At 38.2% G+C, this 10691-nt stretch overlaps 1 long non-coding RNA gene across 1 annotated transcript in view; it reads right to left on the reverse strand.

Annotated features, from left to right (window-relative positions):
• Nucleotides 1-2117: 2117 nt before the first annotated feature.
• The window catches only part of LOC145245699 (uncharacterized), a 10749-nt gene continuing 2175 nt past the window's right edge, over nt 2118-10691 (reverse strand). Inside the window, exons 2-3 of the long non-coding RNA XR_013863013.1 lie at nt 5714-5821; nt 2118-2226 (exon numbers count right to left, since the gene is read on the reverse strand). This is a non-coding gene — a long non-coding RNA (uncharacterized LOC145245699). The remainder of the gene's footprint in view (nt 2227-5713; nt 5822-10691) is intronic.

Here is a 10691-nt window from a genome sequence, read left to right on the forward strand (position 1 = left end):
TTAAGAATTCAGGTGATCGTTCACCCCCCTCACTACAGGCCAATAAGTCTCCTGTGCGTCATGAGTAAGTTGGTGGAATCTGTGTTAAATACAGAAGTAATCAACCATCTCAGCAAAAATAACCTTCTTAGTGACACACAATATGGTTTCCGTTCTTCTAGATCTACAGCAGATGTGCTTACAGTTATATCTCATAGGATTAGCGAATCTCTCGATGGAGGCAACCTTTCTAGGGCAATTGCTCTTGATATATCTAAGACCTTTGATAGGGTATGGCATAAAGGTTTACTTCACAAGATATCTAGCTATGGTATAGCTGGAAATGTTTTCCCAATTAAATCATTTCTTTCTGATAGGTTCATAAGAGTAGTAGTTGATGGGCAAAAATCAGATGTTCACAGTATTAATGCTGGAGTTCCTCAGGGGTCCATCCTGGGCCCAACTCTCTTCCTGATCTACATTAATGATCTTCCAAATGACATCTTTACATCATTCGTAGATATTTATGACTAGTGGTAGCACATCTAAGACCGTAAACGACCAGGTTATCTCTGATTCTCTCTCCTCTGATCGTGACCACGTTGTACAATGAAGAAATGAGTGGCTGGTTACTTTTAATGCATCTAAAACCAAGCTTCTCTCTTTACATCATCAACGCTCTGATCCACATCTGGCATGAATTGAAATGAATGGCTTGCGTTTAAGGAGGCCTCAAGTTTTGACAAGCTTCTGGGTTTGACCTTTACTCCTGATCTTAAATGGAACTCGTACATCAAATCTGTTGCCAAGGCTGCTGGGAAAATGGTGGGATCCTTCTATCGATCCAGTAGATATTTCGCTGCTGATGCAATTCTCTATCTATATAAGAGCCAGGTACGTCCAAGGATGGAATACTGTTGCCACATCTGGGCAGGAGCTGCTAGAAAGGACATGTCCTGCCTTGATAGAGTTCAAAATAGACTTCGTAGCCTCGTAGGAGATGTCCTTTTCTCTTCCCTGCAACCTCTATCTCACAGAAGAGATGTTGCGAGTTTGTCTCTGTTGTATCGTTATTTTCATGGAAAGTGTTCGACTGAGCTTCAGTCTATGGTCCTCCCTCGCCAAACTTTCACAAGAAACATTCGTTTAGCTGAAAACACTATTAATAATTTCCCCTCTTTTTCTGTGCCTAAACCTAAACCTAGATTCCATGAACAAAGCTTCTTTCTTAGAACTGCACGCCTGTGGAATTGTTTTCCGTTTTCCTGCTTTCCAGCTTACTACAATATGGTTGTCTTCAAGTCTAACGTAAACAAGTTCTTGATTAGCCGTTCCACTTGTTAACAAATTTAACGAATTTCAATTTACTAACGATTACTATATTGTCTAATTTCTACTGCACACTCTTTAACCCTTATCCTCGAGTGGCCTCTTGACCTTGATAAGTGGTGTTGCCAATGTAAAAAAAAAGTACAGTCAGAGAAGCAGAGGTCCGGGAGGAAATTCCAAAGTCTGTCGGGTATATCGGAGGTATTTACGTCGAGGGAGTACTAGTGTTTTGAGTTCATCCGAACACTTACCATGGAAGTACTTGTAAAACGAACACAGAGATGCCACATTTCGGCGATGGGACAGAGGTTGCAGTTTGGCCGACAGTGCGTAGCCTATTAGGTTGGCGACTATTTCTTGAACCCTATCTAGGAGAGAGAAACTAGTAGCAGATGCACCAGCCCGGATTTGACAGCTATATTCCATGCATGGGCAAATAGCGACTTTGTAGAGATACAGGATACACTCAAACGTGATTAACTTTCTAGCACGGTAGAGGGAGCCCACCTTCTTCGCAGCAGCCTTGACAATTACCTCAATGTATCTGTCCCAATTCATGTTATTTGTGAATGTTAAGCCCAGGAGGTTGAGGGAAATACTTTCAGGTTGTGTATCATTAGCCATGGCGATCAGTGGTAGAGAAGGTTTGTTGTAATTATTAAAAGAAATAAGATTCGTCTTGGCGGCATTGAATGTTACCGCTCAGTTTCGGTCCCAGTAGTGCGTTAAATAATACAATTGATCTTGGGGATTGAAACTGCAATGGAAACATTATGTATGAGTAAAAGTTTAAAATAGTAATAAACATACCCACGTCACATCTCTGTCCCGTGTAACCTGGTTTGCAAACACACTTAAATTTTTTCGGCAATCGAATGCATCTTCCTTTATTTTCACAAGGATTGGGTCTGCAACTACCTGTAAAATCAAACACAACTGTATATATAGATGGCCTACATTATATAAAACATTAAATTTGAAACAAACGATTTTTTTTTATTGTTAATTAATTTAATACGAGTAAGTAAATATTACTTAATGATACCAATCTAAATTTTCGATACTACAGGGTAGCTCACTTAAAAGTAGCCCGATCTCCCTAATCGTTCTCTAATCATTTTTTTTCAGGTTAAGCGGCCCACTTAAAAGTAGCCCAATCTCTCTACTGTTTCTTTTATCGACCAACTGACACCACAAGACAGAATGCAATTCTTTTTCCAACAAGATGGCGCTGCATGCTACACGTCTCACAAGTTCATGACATATTTATGAAAGAAAAAACAATAAGCAAAGAGTTGTGGCCACCACGTCCCCCAGACTTGTCATCATGTGATTTTTATGTTTGGGGAACTTTAAAACAAAAAAATTTATGCAAATAATCCTCACAATCTAGACCAACTAAAGAAGAACATTACAAAAAAAAAAAAAAAAAGAAAAAAAGTACAGTCAGAGAAGCAGAGATCCGGGAAGAAATTCCAAAGTATGTCGGGTATATCGGAGGTATTTATGTCGAGGGTGTACTAGTGTTTTGAATTCATCCGAACACTTACAATTTAAGTACTTGTAAAACGAACACAGAGATGCCACATTTCGGCGATGGGACAGAGGTTGCAGTTTGGCCGACAGTGCGTAGCCTATTAGGTTGGCGACTATTTTTTTAACCCTATCTAGGAGAGAGAAACTAGTAGCAGATGCACCAGCCCGGATTTGACAACTATATTCCATGCATGGACAAATAGTGACTTTGTAGAGATACAAGATACTCTCAGACGTGATTAACTTTCTAGCACGGTAGAGGGAGCCCACCTTCTTCTTCTTAAAAATTACCTCAATGTATCTGTCCCAATTCACGCTATCAGGGAAACACCAGAGAAGATCTACAGGTAGTATCTGCAAACGTTGTTAAACGTGCCCAGAAATGCATAGATGTCAACGGGAAGCACTTTCAGCATCTTTTGTTACACTACATGTAATTTAAACAATTAAAGAATGTTCATCCTTTCGACTACTTTTTCTCGGCTACTTTTTAGTGGGCAACCCTGTATTTTCGATTTTGCTTCGAAGATTCTGAAAATATATTATAGAGTATGTATCCCATATTAAGCGGTTTCATCTATTTTATGTAACATTCGAAAACGCATGTAAGGTTAAACACCTTTTTGTTAACGGTGTTGTTACATCTTAACCGACTCAACACGTTGTAGATTCCGTCGCAGGGAAACAGAAAAAAAGGGGGGAAAACAACATAAAAAAAACAACATAAAAAAACAAAACAAACAAACTCGACTCACTTTTTTTTTGTTTTTTTGAAAGAAAAGCCCTTTTTATCTGTTATTTTAAACAACGCATTTTTCTAATAAATTCAAACAGTTCATTTATTCTTTCACCGGTCACGCGTGACTTTTTATCTCGGCTCTGATGCCACCCACGCCTATCGAACATATCTGGAATACCACTTCTCAGGAATGGAAGTCCTCTTGTGTGAGCGTATCTATGCCCCTTGTCACAGCCTCTTTCATTTTCTCAATGGTCCTATAACGACAGCCATTAAAGTTTTCCTTCAGCTTAGGGAATAACAAAAAAAAAAAAAAAAAACACACACACACACAGATCAAGGTAAGAACCATGGGGAGGGTGAGGAACTGTCTTGATGCCCATGACAACTTTTTTCTGTTTTATCTTTTCTGCGCACCTTTGGGAAAACTTCAAATTTTCTATATTTTCAGTCCTTCGTAAATAATTGTGTGTACAGTTTCCACACTGACATCAAACTTTGCACAATTATTGTCGCTACAGAAACAAAACAATCTTTATCCATAAATTCTTTATTTGACCAATCAACTCTGTTCTAATTTCCATAATCCTCCCACACGTCTCATCATACCTCACAGAGTCCTTGCCTTCCTTGAATCTCTTATGCTATTCAAAAACTGATGCTCGATTTATGCAAGATAGCCAAAAAGCAGTCGGACGCATTCGATACTTTTCTGTGGCATTTTTCTAAGTTAAACATTTTTTTTATTGTATATCGCTCTTCTAAAGTGTCTTCACGTCCAGATTGCATTTTTGAAATTCATCAGCTGTGACAAGAAGGCTATAATAGGGTGTATTCCAATTCCTGCTGTAGCTGTTCATTTGAACCTGATATAAAAAAATTGTTAGTTATCTCATAAGATGTATAGCAACAACATACTGAATTTTCAAGTGCCTACGACAATTTTAAATGCCTGTATATAAAGTCTGGGAACTTATTGACTATTATGGGTTGAGCATATTGAGAAGTGATATACAAACTGCCATTAACATATTAAGCGATGCTCTTTGTGTAAACAAATGGAGTTTAGGCGTTTGGACAATGTCAAAACGTTAATTTACTGCCCGGTATAACAGCAGCCGAATGGCGCCGACTGTAGTTTGGGCGGTCAAGTTTAAATCTTGGCTTTAGGTAGTTGCTTGTCTAGACGCTCTGATGAGCTGTGATACAGCGAAACAGTACTCTATGTGGATGATTATATATGTATATATTTCTTTTTAAAAACTTTTATTCACCTCTTACAAGACGTATTGTCATTAAAGCGCTAGGGTATTCTTAGCATGGGTAGGGACTAAATTTATAGGGAAGCAACCAGGATAAGGAATTAATCGGAAAATAAGAAACATTCGTACACGTTATGTTTAAATTTTTTCATCTTTGTATCGTCCGAACACCAGATGAATGGCTGCAAAGACACAACGACTAACGATAATAAAAACGGCTGAAATATTAAGGAAAATCTTGAATGCGGAGAACAATACACATGACATACATACGTGAACCAGACAATCTGCTACAGAGGCAAAACAGGAAGAAGCTTTACAGGAAATGAAGAACACGCATCCCCTCCCATTGCCCCATCACTGTTTCCTCCTATAAAAAGTGTGAAACCAAAGAGCCGAGAAGGGTCAAGGAAGAGAGAAAGACCGAGGAGAGAGCGCTGACCAGACCTCCATTGGACAAGCGCGAAGAGAACTGGGACCTTGGGAAGGCTTAGTGCCACTCAAATTCCAGTACAGACCAATGGCCGCTGCCAGCGAGAAATCAATGGTGAGAGGCTGTTGCGATAACGCAAATTTATTTGCCAATACTATCGAAGGAGGTGGAGAGTGCTGGACGTTTGAGGAAACTTGTTGTTACTCAACTTCCAGGAAACACCACAGGTTTTCAATCAGATCGTTTGTTGATCTGTGTGAAAGCTCCATGTGAGCCAGTAACAACAACAACAACAACAACAACAACAACAACAACAACATTGTTATTTAGCGTCTAAGCAAGTTCGAGACATCGTAATACATAATTATTATTGCCTCATCTGTCAATGTAAAAACAACATTTAGCTGTATAAAATCGAAGAAGTCAGTACTATACCTCTATTGCAAGTCTTTCCTGTGTAACCTGGTTTACAATCGCACTTGAATGTTTTCGGAAATCGAATACACGTTCCTCCATTTCTACAAGGATTAATTATGCAATCACCTGTAAAATGCAACACAACTGAATTAAAATAGAAACAACATCATGTCACACAAAAAATTAAGACGAACGACAAATAAAGTTTTAGTGGAAATTATTAGGCCGCCCGGCGTTGGCCGTTCGTAAGATACGCTTAAATATGATATTTTAATTCATGCAGATTTTATATTTATTATTATATAGACAATTCTCTATCGGTTATTGTTTGAACCTAATATATAGGAGCAAATTCAAAACTAAATATGTATATATGCATATATATATATATATATATATATATATATATATATATATATATATATATATATATATATATATATATATATATATAATCACCTGTGATCCCTTTTTTAAAAGATGGACCGCCCGATTGTCAAAGACAAGATTCAGGCAAGCAAGCTAGGACAACGTTCAGTCCACAGAGTTTTATAATTATACAAGACTAGAAATTCCACAGCGGCTTTTTCATGTGTAATATATTGATGTTGGTATGCTATGTTCAGCGTAAATGGTGGAGCCCGGCATAGCCTGGTCGTAAAATACGCTTAAATATGATATTTTTATTCATGCAGATTTCGTATATTTTATTAGAGCCAATTTTCTATAGATTTTTTTATATTACAGGGTGATCCAAAAAAAAACGAGCCTCAACTCTAATCAGACCCCGTTTCTTGGTGTTTTGTCCGAATTAAATGAAACTTCGGTCATAACTAGTTTATTATATTCAAAACATCACATAAAAACACTAGGAGTTTTTGCTTATTTTTTCCGTCGACTGTAAAATGCACAGAAAAACAATTGAATGTCCTCTGTTTTATTGTTTTTTTTTTGGTCACCCTGTATAAAGTTGTCATTTCCAAAATAAAAAATATATATATCCATATGACTTGAGTGCATCAGCTTGACTCGAAACTGAAACCAAAACTTATGAAGAATATATATATATATATATATATATATATATATATACACTTGTGCCCGATATTATTCATACCCCTCGGATCTTTGAGATTTCTATAAGAATATTGCTCAAACCAGAAGGTAGACAATATTAAAGGGATTTCAAACAATAAATCAAGCATAAGCATTTAATTTAAACTCAACAAATAAATAAATTATGCAAGTTTGAAACAGTATACAAAGAAAAACAATAATGGCACTAGTTCAAAATTATTCATACCTCTCTTACTAATAGTCAATAGCATGCCCTTTATTCTTAATAACTGCCTGTAACCGTTTTAGATATTTATCAACAAGGTTTTTACAAGCATCAACACTGATTTTTTTACCATTCTTCAATGCAGTAGTTCTCCAAATCCCTCAAATTTCTAGGTTTCCGCTTTTTAACCTCAGTTTTCAATATGTGCCAGAGGTTTTCGATAGGGTTCAGGTCGGGACTCTGGCTAGGCCATTCCAAAATATTAATTTGATTATCCTCAAACCATTTCTTGACTATTTTGGCAGTATGTTTTGGATCATTATCCTGTTGAAGGACCCAGTTTGGTCCTAAATGGAGCTTCTCCGCATCCTGTCTAATGTTTTTCTGGAGTATCTCCAAATATTGCTCCTTCTTCATGGTTCCATCTATCTTGACCAAACTACCTGGACCACTAGCCGAAAAGGAGCCCCAAAACATTAGGCTACCACCACCATGTTTCACCGTGGATATGGTGTTCTTTGGGTTGTAAGCTTCTCCTTTCTTCCTCCTAACGTAAGAAGCATCCATATGGCCAAACAATTCAATTTTTGTTTCGTCAGTCCACAAAATACTTGAGAAAACGGACTCTGAAGAATTCACATGGGTCCTAGCAAACTTTAGACGTGCTGCAAGGTGTTTTCCGGTGTGCAATGGAGTCCTTCTTGGTCTTCTTCCTTTCAGACCATTTTCATGCAGAGTCCTTTGCAATGTTTGCCTTGATATTTTTATGCCAGAAGACTCCAGATTTTCTAAAATGTCCTTAGTAGTGGTGGTTGGATTTGCATTAACACTGCTTACAATATTCCTGGTGGCTCTAGCAGACAGTTTCCTTTTCCTTCCTCTACCAATCAAGTTGTTTGTTGTGTGGTGGCTCTGGAATTTTTTGATGATGCTCTGTACTGTTGCTGTAGGGACCTCAAATTTCTTGGAAATTGACTTGTAACCTAAACCATCCTTATGTGAATTCACAATTTTAGTCCTAAGATCATTACTAAGCTCTTTTTTCTTCCCTATTCTAATAATTTTTATTCTTTTATTGGTTTTCAGTTGATATCATTTTAATTTCTGAAAAATGCAAAAAACGAAATGAAATTAATCAAAGGTTGTATAAAAGCATTCAAAATAAGAATCAAACAGGAAACAAACAGTCAGAAACTCGATTAATACTGAAAAAATAAGGGGGTATGATTATTTTTGAACATTGCAGATTTTATAAATAGCTGTATATTTCTTTTATTACAAGTATCCCGAGATTTTAAAATGACGAAAATGATCAGAAGAGGTTTATTAAGAATATGTATCAATATGGACGTAAACAGTAAATTCTTACAAAGTTACACCTAATAAACTCAATTTTCAAGGAGGGGTATGAATAATATCGGGCACAAGTGTATATATATATATATATATATATATATATATATATATGTTGCAATATTTTGGGATTAATGGGGCAGTTATTTAAATGCTGCCCACATCAGCATTATTTAGCACAAGGCCTGGAAAGTGGGAACCCCGCAGGCTCCCCTAAAGGAGGGGATCTCCTGCAATTTTAAAAATTGCCTGAGTAACCCTGTCGGCATTCCCCGGTCGGGGCGCATCAGGCAGCAAGCAATAAACTTGCCCCACCGGAAAGCCCGGTGGCAAGGCCTGGGAGGGTGGACCTCCTAGGTATTACCCAGGCGGTGTACCTCAGTCCAACAAGTGATGGGCCGGTTCCCGGCCCCTCACCTGTTGGGCTGAGTGTCAAGTGACGAATCCTTGACTTGTACTACCCTGTCTCCCTGCAGCCGAGGCCGCTAGGAGACACATCCCATCATCCCAGGGGATTAATGGGGTATATATTTAAATGCTGCCCACCCCAGCATTATTTGGCACAAGGCCTGGAAAGTGGGAACCCCGCAGGCTCCCCTAAATGAGGGGCACTCCTGCAATTTTAAAAATTGCCTGAGTAACCCCGTCGACATTCCCCGGTCGGGGCGCATCAGGCAGCAAGCAATAAACTTGCCCCACCGGAAAGCCCGGTGGCAAGGCCTGGGAGGGTGGACCTCCTAGGTATTACCCAGGCGGTGTACCTCAGTCCAACAGGTGCTGGGCCGGTTCCCGGCCCCTCACCTGTTGGGCTGAGTGTCAAGTGACGAATCCTTGACATGTACTACCCTGTCTCCCTGCAGCCGAAGCCGCTAGGAGACACATCCCATCATCCCAGGGGATTAATGGTGTACGATCCCACACAGTCGGACGATTCTATTTATAAACAATGCTGCTAAGAACTGACGAATCAAATTAATTCACATTGTGCTACCAACCAATCAGAAACCAGAATTGCTTCATAAATATTAAACCTTTTCTGGAGCAATTTCACATGTTCTTTTCTCGGGTTTCGACACGGTAAGAATGTTTTGTTCTGTGGAACTGTCTACTACAAACAAGTCACCTCCCAGGACTTGTGTGTAACAGCGAACCATCTGAAACTGTTCTGAAACTCAAAATGGCTTACACTTCTAGAGGTTATGGACCCAGCGTGCGTCTTTATTTTGATGGATCCGAATCAAAATTCGAATTGTGGCAAGTTAAATTTCTGGGATATCTACGAATCCAAAAGCTACACAAAGTACTACAAACACAACCTGAAAACAGAAACGACCCCGACTTCATTGAAAAGAACTCAACCGTCTTTGCGGAATTAATACAGTGTTAAGATGACCGAAGTCTATCACTGGTAATGAGAGAAGCCCTGGACGACGGCTGCAAAGCATTAAACATATTAAACATATTGAGAGAGCATTATTTATCGAAAGGAAAACCCAAAATTATTTCTTTATACACTGAACTGACCTCTCTAAAACGAATGGAAGCCGAAACTATTACTGATTATATTATAAGAGCCGAGACAACTGCAAATTCTTTTAAAATGTCTGGTGAAGTTATAAGTGACAGTCTGTTAATTTCCATGGTCCTTAAGGGATTACCGAGTGATTTCAAGCCATTTACCACCGTGAAAACCCAGAAAGAAAAACCCATGACTTTTAGCCAATTCAAGGTAGCACTCAGAAGTTACGAAGAAACTTAAAAAAAATGATCACAGAAAAAAACGAATCCACAAATATCATGAACTTTAAAAATACACACATAAAAACACCAAAATCGAATTATACCCATGCCAGGAATAAAAAACGCAACTTTGCCAAAAGCAGGTTTTTTCCTAAGAAAAGTACAAAAATTATTTGCTATAATTGTGGACGACCTAATCACAAGAGTTTCCAATGTAGATACAGGACTCAAAATGGCGACTACATTAAAAATGTAGAGAGCTCTGTTAGCGAACATACATTTTTATTCTCATGTACATATGATGCTTCAACAAACAATAATAATTTTCTTGTCGATTGTGGGGCCACGGCACATGTGATTACAAAGGAATCTGATTTTATCAATTTTGAACCCAACTTTAAGCCACAAAATCATTTTGTAGAACTAGCTGACGGGAGTCGAGTCAATGATATCGTTTTGAAAAGAGGCAATGCGAAAATCTCGCTAAAGAACAATAAAGGTGAACTGTGTTTCTGTATTCTAGAAAACGCTCTTCTAATCCCAAAATTTAAACAAAATATATTTTCTGTACAAGCTGCCACAAAACAAGGTGAAAATATAAACTTTAGCCCAAATAAATCA

The sequence above is a fragment of the Euprymna scolopes genome, chromosome 23 (assembly GCF_053919585.1).
Source record: "Euprymna scolopes isolate OS-2025 chromosome 23, ASM5391958v1, whole genome shotgun sequence".
Taxonomy (NCBI): Eukaryota; Metazoa; Mollusca; class Cephalopoda; order Sepiida; family Sepiolidae; genus Euprymna; species Euprymna scolopes.